This window comes from Schistocerca piceifrons, unplaced genomic scaffold (assembly GCF_021461385.2).
Source record: "Schistocerca piceifrons isolate TAMUIC-IGC-003096 unplaced genomic scaffold, iqSchPice1.1 HiC_scaffold_2295, whole genome shotgun sequence".
Taxonomy (NCBI): Eukaryota; Metazoa; Arthropoda; class Insecta; order Orthoptera; family Acrididae; genus Schistocerca; species Schistocerca piceifrons.
The window spans coordinates 2,497,761-2,511,170 of NW_025728223.1; positions in this window are offsets into that span (position 1 = coordinate 2,497,761).

Sequence of the window (13,410 nt, forward strand, 5' to 3'; positions counted from 1 at the left end):
GGATTTAATTTCGACGCAGTTTCTGTGTTTCAACGTCAATGTGAAGATCCAAGGGATACAGTAAACCTGAAGAGAAGCATAGGAATCTAAAACAGGACTCACTGGAAAGGCTCAAAGCATAGAAAGTAGGAAGACTCAGACTAATTGTACTTAAGTCGACTGTGTGCCTTTTGTGTTTAATTCCAAAAAAATTCCTGTGTTTCATCGTCAACGTGAAGGTCCTGGGGTTACAGTAAACCTGAAGTGAAGCGTCGGAATCTAAATCTGGTCTCACAGGAAGCACAAAACAAAGATACCAAGAAGACTCAGTCCTCTTGTACTTAAGTCGGCATTGTGCCGTTTGTATTTAATTCCGAAGCAATTTCTGTGTTTCATGGTCAAAGTGAAAGGTCCAAAGTATACAGTAAACCTGAAGTGAAGCATCGGAATCTAAAACTGGTCTCACAGGAAAGGCTCAAAGCATAGATGGTAAGAAGACTCAATCTTCTTGTACTTAAGTCGGCATTGTGCCTTTTGAATTTAATTCATATGTCATTTCTGTGTTTCATCGTCAATGAGAAGGTCCAAGGGATACAGTAAACCTGCAGTTGCGCATCGTAATCCAAAACTGGTGACACATAAAGGCTCAAAATATAGACACTAAGAAAAATCAGTCATCTTGTACTTAAGTCGGCATTGTGCCTTTTATAATTAATTCCGTTGCAATTTTTGTGTTTCATCGTGAAAGTGAAAGTCCAAGGGATATAGTAACCCTTAAGTGAACCATCGGAATCTAAATCGGGGCTCACAGGAAAGGCTCAAAACATAGACACTAAGGAGACTCTGTCTTCTTGTACTTGAGGCGGCATTATGCGTTCTGTATTTAATTTCGATGCAATTTCTGTGTTCCATCGTCAATGGGAAGGTCCAAGGGATACATTAAACCTGAAGTGAAACATCGGAATCCAAAACTGGTCTCACAGACAAGGTTCAAAACATAGACACTACGAAATGTAAGTCTTCATGTAATTAAGCAGGCATTGTGCCATTTGTACTTAATTCCGATGCAGATTTTGTGTTTCATCGTCAAAGTGAAGGTCCAAGGGATACGGTAAACTTGCAGTTGTGCATCGGAATCAGAAACTGGTGACACAGGAAAGGCCCAAAACATGGACACTAAGAAAATCAGTCTTTTTGTAGTTAAGTCGGCAATGTGACTTTTGGATTTAATTTCGACGCAGTTTCTGTGTTTCAACGTCAATGTGAAGATAAAAGGGATACAGTAAACCTGAAGAGAAGCATAGGAATCTAAAACAGGACTCACTTGAAAGGCTCAAAGCATAGAAATTAGGAAGACTCAGACTAATTGTACTTAAGTCGACTGTGTGCCTTTTGTGTTTAATTCCGAAAAAATTTCTGTGTTTCATCGTCAACGTGAAGGTCCTGGGGTTACAGTAAACCTGAAGTGAAGCGTCGGAATCTAAATCTGGTCTCACAGGAAGCACAAAACATAGATACCAAGAAGACTGAGTCCTCTTGTACTTAAGTCGGCATTGTGACGTTTGTATTTAATTCCGAAGCAATTTCTGTGTTTCATGGTCAAAGTGAAAGGTCCAAAGGATACAGTAAACCTGAAGTGAAGCATCGGAATCTAAAACTGGTCTCACAGGAAAGGCTCAAAGCATAGATGGTAAGAAGACTCAATCTTCTTGTACTTAAGTCGGCATTGTGCCTTTTGAATTTAATTCATATGTCATTTCTCTGTTTCATCGTCAATGAGAAGATCCAAGGGATACAGTAAACCTGCAGTTGCGCATCGTAATCCAAAACTGGTGACACATAAAGGCTCAAAATATAGACACCAAGAAAAATCAGTCATCTTGTACTTAAGTCGGCATTGTGCCCTTTATAATTAATTCCGTTGCAATTTTTGTGTTTCATCGTCAAAGTGAAAGTCCAAGGGATACAGTAACCCTTAAGTGAACCATCGGAATCTAAATCGGGGCTCACAGGAAAGGCTCAAAACATAGACACTAAGGAGACTCAGTCTTCTTGTACTTGAGGCGGCATTATGCGTTCTGTATTTAATTCCGATGCAATTTCTGTGTTCCATCGTCAATGGGAAGGTCCAAGTGATACAGTCGACCTGCAGTTGTGTCGGAATCTAAAACTCGTGACACAGGAAAGGCTCAAAACGTAGACACTATGAAAAATCAGTCTTCTCGTAGTTGAGTCGTCATTGTCCCTTTTGTGTTTAATTCAGACGCAATTTCTGTGTTTCATCGACAAAGTAAAGGTCTAAGGGATACAGTGAATCTGCAGTTGTGCATTGGAATCTAAAAGTGGTGCTACAGGTAAGGTTCTAACCATAGACACAAAGGAAAGTCAGTCTTCTTGTACTTAAGTCGGCTTTGTGCCTTTTGCATTTAATTCCGATGCAATTTCTGTGTTTCATCGACAATGTATCGGCCCAAGGGATACAGTAAATCTGCAGTTGTGCATTGGAATCTGAAACTGGCGACACTGGGAAGGCTAAAAACAAAGTCACTTAGGAAAGTCAGTCTTCGTGTACTTCAGTCAGCATTGTGCGTTTTGTATTTAATTCCCGTGCAATCTTTGTGTTTTATCGTCAAAGTGAAGGTCCAAGGGATTAAGTATACCTGAAGTGAAGCATCGGACTCTAAATTTGGTCTCACTGGAAAGGCCCAAAATATTGACGGTAAGAAGACTCAGTCTCCTTGTACTTAAGTCCACATTGAGCTTTTTGTATTTAATTACGATTTAATTTCTGTATTTCATCGTCAAAGTGAAGGTCCATGTGATACAATAAAGCAGACGTGAGACATTGGAATCTAAAACTGGTTTCACAGAAAAGGTTCAAACATAGACACTACGAAAAGTCAGTCCTCTTGTACTTAAGTCGGCATTGCGCCTTTTGTATCTATTTCCGATCCAATTTCTGTGTTTCATCGTCAAAGAGAAAGCCTAAGGGATACAGTAAACCTGAATTGAAGCACCGGAATCTAAAACTGGACTCGCTGGAAAGGCTCAAAGCATAGACGGTAAGAAGACTCAGGCCTCTTGTACTTAAGTCGGCATTGTGCCTTTTTTATTTAATTCCGATGCAAATTCTGTGTTTCATCGTCAAAGTGAAGGTCCAAGGGATGCAGTAAATCTGAAGTGAATCATCGGAATCTAAAACTGGTCTCACTGGAAAGACTGAAATAACAGACGGTAAGAAGACTCAGTCTTCTTGTACTTAAGTCTGCATTATATCTTTTGTATTGAATTCCGATGCAATTTTTGTGATTCATCGTCAGTATGTAGGTAGGTCCAAGTGATACAGTAAACCTGAAGTGAAGCATCGGAATCTAAAACTGGTTTCACAGTAAAGGCTCAAAACATAGACGGTAAGAAGACTCAGTCCTCTTGTACTTAAGTCGGCATTGTGCTTTTGTATATAATTTCGATGCAATTTCTGTGTTTCATTGTCAATGTGGAGGTCCAAGTGATACAGTAAACCTGCGGTTGCGCATCGGAAACTAAACCTGGTAATACAGGAAAGGCTCAAAACATAGACGGTAAGATGACTCAGTCTTCTTGTACTTAAGTCGCCATTATGCCTTTTGTATTTAATTCATATGCAATTTAAGTGTTTCATCGTTAATGTGAAGGTCCAAGGGATACAGTAAACCTGCAGTTGTGCACCGTAATCTAAAGCTGGGGACACAGGAAAGGCTTTAAACATGGACACTAAGAAAAGTCAGTATTCTTGTACTTAAGTCGACATTGTGCCTTTTGTATTGAATTCCGATGCAAGTATTGTGTTTCATCGTCAAAGTGAAGGGCCAGGGATACAGTAAACCTGAAGTGAAGCATCGGAATCTATAACTGGACTTACAGGAACGGCTCAAAACACAGAGGGTAACAGAGTCAGACTTCTTGTACTTAAGTCGACATTGTGCCCTTTGTGTTTAATTCCGAAGCAATCTCTGTGTTTCCTCGTCAACGTGAAGGTCAAAGGGATACAGTAAACCTGAAGTGAAGCATCGGAATTTAAAAGTATTATCTCAGGACGGCTCTAAATATAGACACTAAGAGCACTCAGTCTTCTTGTAGTTATGTAGGCATTGTGCCGTTTGTATTTAATTCCGAAGCAATTTTTGTGATTCATCGGCAAAGTGAAGGTTCAAGGGGTACAGTAAACCTGAGGTGAAGCATCGGAATCTAAAACAGGACTCACAGGTAAGGCTCAAAACATGGACACTAAGAAGACTCAGTCTTCTTGTACTTAAGTCGGCATTGTTTCTTTTGTATTTAATTCCGATGCAATCTCTGTGTTTCTTCGCCAAAGTGAAGGTCCAAGGGATACATTAAACCTGAAGTGAAACATCGGAATCCAAAACTGGTCTCACAGACAAGGTTCAAAACATAGACACTACGAAATGTCAGTCTTCTTGTAATTAAGCAGGCATTGTGCCATTTGTACTTAATTCCGATGCAGATTTTGTGTTTCATCGTCAAAGTGAAGGCCCAAGGGATTAAGTAAACCTGAAGTGAAGCATCGGAATCTAAAACTGGTCTCACAGGAAAGGCGCAAAGCATAGACGGTAAGAAGACTCTGTCTTCTTGTACTTAAGTCGGAATTGTGCCTTTTGTATTTAATTCATATGCAATTTTTGTGTTTCATCGTCAATGTGAGGGTCCAAGGGATACAATAAACCTGCAGTTGTGTTGCATAATCTAAAACTGAGTACACAGAAAAGGTTCAAAACATAGACACTAGGCGCGCAGTCCGGAACCGCGCAACTGCTACGGTCGCAGGTTCGAATCCTGCCTCGGGCATGGATGTGTGTGATGTCCTTAGGTTAGTTAGGTTTAAGTAGTTCTAAGTTCTAGGGGACTGATGACCACAGCTGTTAAGTCCCATAGTGCTCAGAGCCATTTGAACCATAGACACTAGGAAAAGTCGGTCTTCTTGTACTTAAGTTGGCATTGTGCCTTATGGATTTAATTCCGACGCTATTTTTGTGTTCCATCGTCAATGTGAAGGTCCAAGGGATACAGTAAACCTGAAGTGAAGCATCGGAATCTAAAACTGGTCTCACAGGAAAGGCACAAAACATAGACAGTAAGAATACTCAGTATTACTGAACTTGAGTCGTTATTGTGCCTTTTGTATTTAATTCCGAAGCAATTTCTGTGTTTCATCGTCAATGTAGAGCTCCAAGGGATACAGTAAACCTGCAGTTGTGCGTCGGAATCTAAAATTGGTGACACAGTTAACTCTCAAAACATAGACACTAAGAAAAGGCAGTGTTCTTGTACTTAAGTCCGCATTGTGTCTTTAGTATGGAGTCCGATGCAATTTTTGTGATTCATCGTCAGTAAGTAGGTCCAAGTGATACAGTAAACCTGAAGTGAAGCTTCAGAATCTAAAACTGGTCTCACTGGAAGGGCTCAAATCATAGACGGTAAGAAGACTCAGTCTTTTTGTACTTAAGTCGTCATAGTGCCTTTTGTATTTAATTCCAATGCAATTTCTGTTTTTCATCGTGAATGTGAAGGTCCAAGTGATACAGTAAACCTGCAGTTGTGTATCGGAATCTAAAACCTCGTGACACAGCAAAGGCTTAAAACATAGGCGGTATGAAGACTGAGTCTTCTTGTACCTAAGACGACATTGTGCCTTTTGTATTTAATTCCGAATCATTTTCTGTGTTTTATCGTCAACGTAAAGGTCCAAGGGATACAGTAAATCTGAAGTGAGGCATCGGAAACTAAAACTGGACTCACAGGAAAGTTTCACAACATAGCCGGTAAGAAGTCTCAGGCCTCTTGTACTTAAGTCGGCATTGTGCCTTTTATATTTGATTCCGATGCAATTTCTGCGTTTTATCGTCAAAGTGAAGGTCCAAGGGATACAGTAAACCTGAAGTGAAGCTTCGGAATCTAAAAATGGTCTCATATTAAAGGCTCAAATCATAGATGGTAAGGAGATTCAGTCTTCTTCTGCTTAGGACGGCAATGTGCTTTTTGTAATTAATTCCGAAGCAATTTCTGTGTTTCTTCGTCAATGTGGAGGTCCAAGTGATACAGTACCCCTGCAGATGTGCATCGGAAACTAAACCTGGTGACACAGGAAAGACTTAAACATAGACAGTAAGAAGACTCAGTCTTCTTGCACTGAAGTCGGAATTATGACTTTTGTATTTAATTCATATGCAATTTCCGTGTTTCATCGACAATGTGGAGGTCCAAAAGATACAGCAAACTTGCAGGTGCGCTTCGTAGTCTAAAACTGGGGACACAGGATAGGCTCAAAACATAGACACTAAGGAAAGTCAGTCTTCTTGTACTTAAGTCGGCATTGTGCCTTTTGTATTTAATTCCGATGCAATTTATGTGTTTCGTCGTCAAAGTGAAAGTCCAAGGGATACAGTAAACGTGAAGTGAAGCATCGGAATCTGAAACTGGACTCACAAGTAAGGCTCAAAACATGGACACTAAGTAGACTCAGTCTTCTTGTACTTGAGTCGGCTTTGTGCCTTTTGTATTTAATTCCGTTGCAATTTCTGTGTTTCTTCGTCAATGTGAAGGTCCAAGGGATACAGTAAACCTGCAGATGTGCATCGGAATCTAAAACTGGTGAGACACGAAACGCTCAAAACATAGACACTAAGAAAAGTCAGTCTTCTTGTACTTAAGTCGACATTTTGCCTTTTGTATTTAACTCCGAAACAATATCTGTCTTTCATCGTCAACGTGAAGGTCCAAGGGTTACAGTAAACCCCAAGTGAAGCGTCGGAATCTAAAACTGACCTCACAGGAAAGGCTTAAAACATAGACCCTAAGAAGACTCAGTCTTCTTGTACTTAAGTCGCATTGCGACGTTTGTACTGGATTCCGATGCAATTTTTGTTTTTCATCATCAATGTGAAGGTCCAAGGAATACAGTAAACCTGCAGTTTTACTGCATAATCTAAAACTGGGGACAAAGAAAACGTTCAAAACATAGACACTAAGAAACGTCAGTCTTCTTGTACTTAAGTCGGCATTGTGCCTTTTGGAATTAATTCCAACGCAATTCTTGTGTTCCATCGTCAATTTGAAAGACCAAGGGATACAGTAAACCTGAAGTGAAGCATCGGAATCTAAAACTGGCCTCACAGGATCTGCTCCAAACATAGACACTAAGAAGACTCAGTCACCTTGTTCTTAAGTCGGCATTGTGACTTTTGTATTTAATTCCGAAGCAATTTTTTTGTTTCATCGTCAAAGTGAAGTATCAAGGGATACAGTAAACCTGAAATGAAGCAACGGAATCTAACACTGGTCTCACAGGAGGGGCTCAAAGCATAGACGTAATTAGTCTCAGCCTTCTTGTGCCTAAGTCGGCATGGTGGATTTGTATTATTATCCGTTGCAGCTTCAGCGTTTTATCGTCAATGGGATACAGAAAACCTGCAGTTTTGCATCGGAATCTGAAACTGGTGACACAGGAAAAGCTCAAAACATAGACACTAAGGAAAGTCAGTCCTCTTGTACTTAAGTCGGAATTGTGGATTTTGTATTTAATTCCGATGCAATTTCTGTGTTTCTTCGTCAAAGTGAAGGCCCAAGGAATACAGTAAACCTGAAGTGAATCAACGGAATCTAAATCAGGTCTCACTGGAAAGGCTCAAATCATAGACAATAGGAGGACTCAGTCTTCTTGTACCGAAGTCGACATTGTGCCTTTTGTATTGAATTCCGATGCAAGTTTTGTGTTTCATCGTCAAAGTGAAGGTCCAAGGGATACAGTAAACCTAAAATGATGCATCATAATCTAAAACTGGTCTCACAGGAAGGACTCAAACATAGACGGTAAGGAGACTCAGTCTTCATGTGCTTCAGTTGGCATGGCGCATTTGTATTTAACTCTGATGGAACTTCTGTGTTTCATCGTCAATGGGATACAGTAAACCTGCAGTTTTGCATCGGAATCTAAAACTTGTGTCACAGGAAAGGCTAAAGACCGAGACACTAAGAAAAGTCAGTCTTCTCGTACTTAAGTCGGCATTGTGCCTTTTGTTATTAATTCCGATGCAATATCTGTGTTTCATCGTCAAAGTGAAGGTCAAAAAAATAGTAAACCTGAAGTGAAGCATCGGAATTTAAAAGTGGTCTCACAGGACGGCTCTAAACATAGACACTTAGAGCACTCAGTCTTTTTGCAGTTATGTTGGCATTGTGCCTTTTCAATTTAATTACGATGCAATTTTTGTGATTCATCATCAAAGTGAAAGTCCAAGGGATACAGTAAACCTGAAGTGAAGCATCGGAATCTAAAACTGGACTCACAGGTAAGGCACAAAACATGGACACTAAGAAGACTCAGTCTTCTTGTACTTGGGTCGGCTTTGTACCTTTTGTATTTAATTCCGTTGCAATTTCTGTGTTTCATCGACAATGTGAAGGTGCAAGGGATACGGTAACCCAGAAGTGAAGCATCGGAATCTAAAACTGGTCTCACAGGAAAGGCTCAAATCATAGACGGTAAGAAGACTCAGTCTTCTTGTACTTAAGTCGGCATTGTTTCTTTTGTATTTAATTCCGATGCAATCTCCGTGTTTCATCGTCAAAGTGAAGGTCCAAGGGATACATTAAACCAGAAGTGAAGCATCGGAATCCAAAACTGGTCTCACAGAAAAGGTTCAAAACACAAACACTACGAAATGTCAGTCTTCTTGTAATTAAGCAGGCATTGTGCCATTTGTACTAAATTCCGATGCATTTTTTCTGTTTCATCGTCAATGTGAAGCTCCAAGGGATACAGTAAACCTGCAGTTGTGCATCGGAATCTAAAACCTCGTGACACAGGAAAGGCTCAGAATATAGACGGTAGGAAGTCTCCGACTTCTTGTACTTATGTCGGCATTGTGGCTTTTGTATTTAATTGATGTGCAATTTCTGTGCTTCATCGTCAATGTGGGGGACCAAGTGATACAGTAAATCTGATGTGAAGTATCGGAATCTAAAACACGACTCACAGCAAAGGCTCAAAACATAGGCGGTATGAAGACTGAGTCTTCTTGTACCTAAGTCGACATTGTGCCTTTTGTATTTAATTCCGAAGCATTTTCTGTGTTTTATCGTCAACGTGAAGTTCCAAAGAATACAATAAACCTGAAGTGTGGCATCGGAATCTAAAACTGGACTCACAGGAAAGTTTCACAACATAGCCGGTAAGAAGCCTCAGGTTTCTTGTACTTAAGTCGCCATTGTGCCTTTTATATTTGATTCCGATACGATTTCTGTGTTTTGTCGTCAAAGTGAAGGTCCAAGGCATACAGTAAACCTGAAGTGAAGCATCGGAATCTAAAAATGGTCTCATATTAAAGGCTCAAAGCATTGATGGTAGGGAGACTCAGTCATCTTCTGCTTAGGACGGAAATGTGCTTTTTGTAATTAATTCCGAAGCAATTTCTGTGTTTCTTCGGCAAAGTGAAGGTCCAAGTGATACGGTAAACCTGCAGATGTGCATCGGAAACTAAACCTGGTGACACAGGAAAGACTTAAAACATAGACAGTAAGAAGACTCAGTCTTCTTGCACTGAAGTCGGAATTATGCCTTTTGTATTTAATTCATATGCAATTTCCGTGTTTCATCGTCAATGTGAAGGTCCAAAAAATACAGTAAACCTGCAGGTGCGCATCGTAATCTAAAACTGGGGACACAGGATAGGCTCAAAACATAAACACTAAGGAAAGTCAGTCTTCTTGTACTTAAGTCGGCATTGTGCCTTTTGTAATTAATTCCGTTGCAATTTCTGTGTTTCATCGACAATGTGAAGTTCCAAGGGATACAGTAAACCTGCAGATGTGCATCGGAATCTAAAACTGGTGACTCAAGAAACGCTCAAAACATAGGCACTAAGAAAAGTCAGTCTTCTTGTACATAAGTCAACATTATGCCATTTCTATTGAATTCCGATGCAACTTTTGTGTTTCATCGTCAAAGTGAAAGTCCAAATGATACAGTAGACCTGATGTGAAGCATCGTAATCTAAAACTGGACTCACAGGAAAGGCTCAAATCATAGGCGGTAAGACGACTGGGTCTTCTTGTACTTAAGTCAACATTTTGCCTTTTGAATTATTTTCCGAACCAATATCTGTGTTTCATCGTCAACGTGAAGGTCCAAGGGTAACAGTACACCCGAAGAGAAGCGTCGGAATCTAAAACTGGCCTCACAGGAAAGGCTTAAAACATAGACCCTAAGAAGACTCAGTCTTCTTGTACTTAAGTCGGCATTGTGCCTTTTGTATTTGAGTCCAATGCAATTTCTGTGTTTCTTCGTCAAAGTGAAGGTCCAAGGAATACAGTAAACCAGAAGTGAAGCAACGAATTCTAAATCTGGTCTCACTTGACAGGCTCAAAGCATCTTCGGTAAGAAGGCTCTGTTTTCATGTACTTATGTCGACATTGTGCCTTTTGTATTGAATTCCGATGAAATTTATGTGTTTCATCGTCAACGTGAAGGTCCAAGGGATACAGTAAACCTGAAGTGAAGCATCTGAATCTAAAATAGGACTCACAGGAAAGGCTCAATACACAGGCGGTAAGATGACTGGGTGTTCTTCTACTTAAGTGGACATTGTACCTTTTGTATTTAACTCCGAAGCAATACCAGTGTTTCATCGTCAACGTGAAGGTCCAAGGGAAACAGTAAACCCGAAGTGAAACGTCGGAAACTAAAACTGGTCTCACAGGAAAGGCTCAAAACATAGACACTATAAAGAGTGAGTCTTCTTATACTTACGTCGGCATTGTGGCCTGTGTATTTAATTCCGATGCAATTTTTGTGTTTCATCGTCAAAGTGAAAGTCCAAGGGATACGGTAAACCTGAAGTGAAGCATCGGATTCTAAAACTGGCCTCACAGGAAAGGCTGAAATCATAGACACTATGAAAAGTCAGTAATCTTGTAATTAAGTCAGCATTGCGCCTTTTGTATTTAATTCCGATGCAATTTTTGTGTTTCTACGTCAAAGTGACGGTCCAAGGGATTAAGTAAACCTGAAGTGAAGCATCGAAATCTAAAACTGGTCGCACAGGAAAGGCTCAATGCATAGAAGGTAAGAAGACTCAGTCTCCTTCTACTTAAGACGGCTTTGTGCATTTTGTATTTAATTCCGATGCAATTTCTGTGTTTCATCGTCAATGTGAAGGTCCTAGTGTTTCAGTAAACCTTCAATTGTGCATCGGAAACCAAACCTGGTGACACAGGAAAGGCTCAAATCATAGACGGTGAGAAGACTCTCTCTTCATGTACTTAAGTCGGCGTTGTGCCGTTTGTATTTAATTAATATGCAATTTCTGTGTTTCATCGTCAATGTGAAGGGCCAAGGGATACAGTAAACCTGCAGTTGTGCACAGGAAAGGCTCATAACATTGACAATAAGAATTGTCAGTGTTCTTGTACTTAAGTCGGCATTGTGTCTTTTGGATTTAATTCCGATGCAAATTTTGTGATTCATCGTCAGTATGTGTGTCCAAGTGATACAGTAAACCTGAAGTAATGATTCGTAATCAAAAACTGGTCTCACTGGAAAGGCTCAAACATAGACGGTAAGAAGTCACAGTCTTCTTGTACGTAAGTCTGCATTGTGCATTTATATTTAATTCCGAAGCAATTACTGTGTTTCATAGTCAAAGTGAAGGTCCAAGGGATACAGTAAACCTGAAGTGAAGCATCGGAATGTAAAAGGGGTCTCACAGGAAAGGTTCAAATCATAGACACCAAGAAAAGTCAGACTTCTTGCATTTAAGTCGGCATTGTGCCGTTTGTATTTAATTCCGTTGCTATTTTTGTGTTTCATCGTCAAAGTGAAGATCCATGAGATACAGTAAAACTGACGTGAAACATCGGAATCTAATACTGGTCTCACAGGAAAGGCTCAAAACATAGACGGTAGGAAGACTCAAGCTTCTTGTACTTATGTCGGCATTGTGTCATTTGTATTGAATTCCGATGCAATTTTTGAGATTCATCGTCACTATGTAGGTCCAAATGATACAGATTACCTGAAGTGAAGCATCGGAATCTAAAAATGGTCTCACAGGAATTGCCCAAAACTTAGACGGTAAGAAGTCTCACTCTTCTTGTTCTAGAGTCGGCATTGTTCATTTTGTATTTAATGCTGATACAATTTTTGTGTTTCATCGTCAAAGTGAAGGTCCAAGGGATACAGTAAACCTGAAATGAAGCATCGTAATCTAAAACTGGTCTCACAGGAGAGGCTCAAAACATAGATTTTAAGAAGACTCAGTTTTCTTGTACTTAAGTCGGGATTGTGCCCTTAGTATTTCATTCCGAAACAATTTCTGTGTCTCATCGTCAACGTTAAGGTCCAAGGGATACAGTAAACCTGAAAAGAGGTACCGGAATCTGAAACTGGTCTCACAGGAGGGGCTCAGAACATAGACAGTAAGAAGAGTCAGTCTTCTTGTACTTGAGACGGCACTGTGAATTTTGTATTTACTTTCCAAGCAATTTTGGTGTTTCATCGTCAAAGTGAAGGTCCAAGGGACACAGAAATATTGCAGAAGAGCATCGGAATCTAAACCTGGTGACACAGGAACGGCTCAAAACATAGACAGTAAAAATACTCAGTCTTCTTGTACTTGAGTCGGCATTGTGCCTTTTGAAATTAATTCCGAAGCAATTTCTGTGTTTCAACGTCAACGTGAAGGTCCAAGGGATGCACTAAATCTGAAGTGAGGCGTCGGAATCAATTACTGGTCTCATAGGAAAGGCTCAAAACATAGACACTAAGAAGACTCAGTCTGTATTTAATTCCGATGAAAATTTTGTGTTTCATCGTCAAAGTGAAGGTCCAAGGAATGCAGTAAACCTGAAGTGAAGCATCGTAATCTGAAACTGGTCTCACAGGAGAGGCTAAAACATAGACACTAAGAGGAGTCAGTCTTCTTGTACTTAAGTCGGGATAGTGGCTTCTATATATAATTCCGATGCAATTTTTGTGTTTCATCGTCAAAGTGGAGATCCATGGGATACAGTAAAACTGAAGTGAAACATCGGAATCTAAAACTGGTCTAACTGGAAAGGCTCAAATCATAGACGGTAGGATGACTCAAGCTTCTTGTACTTAAGATGGCATTGTGTCATCTGTATTGCATTCCGATGCAGTTTTTGAGATTCATCGTCACTAAGTAGGTCCAAGTGATACAGAGTACCTGAAGTGAAGCATCGGAATCTAAAACAGGTCTCACAGGAAAGGCCCAAATCATAGACGGTAAGAAGTCTCAGTCTTCTTGTACTTGAGTCGGCATTGTTCATTTTTATTTAATGCCGATACAATTTTTGTCTCTCATCGTCAAAGTGAAGGTACAAAGGATACAGTAATCCTGAAACGAAGCATCGGAA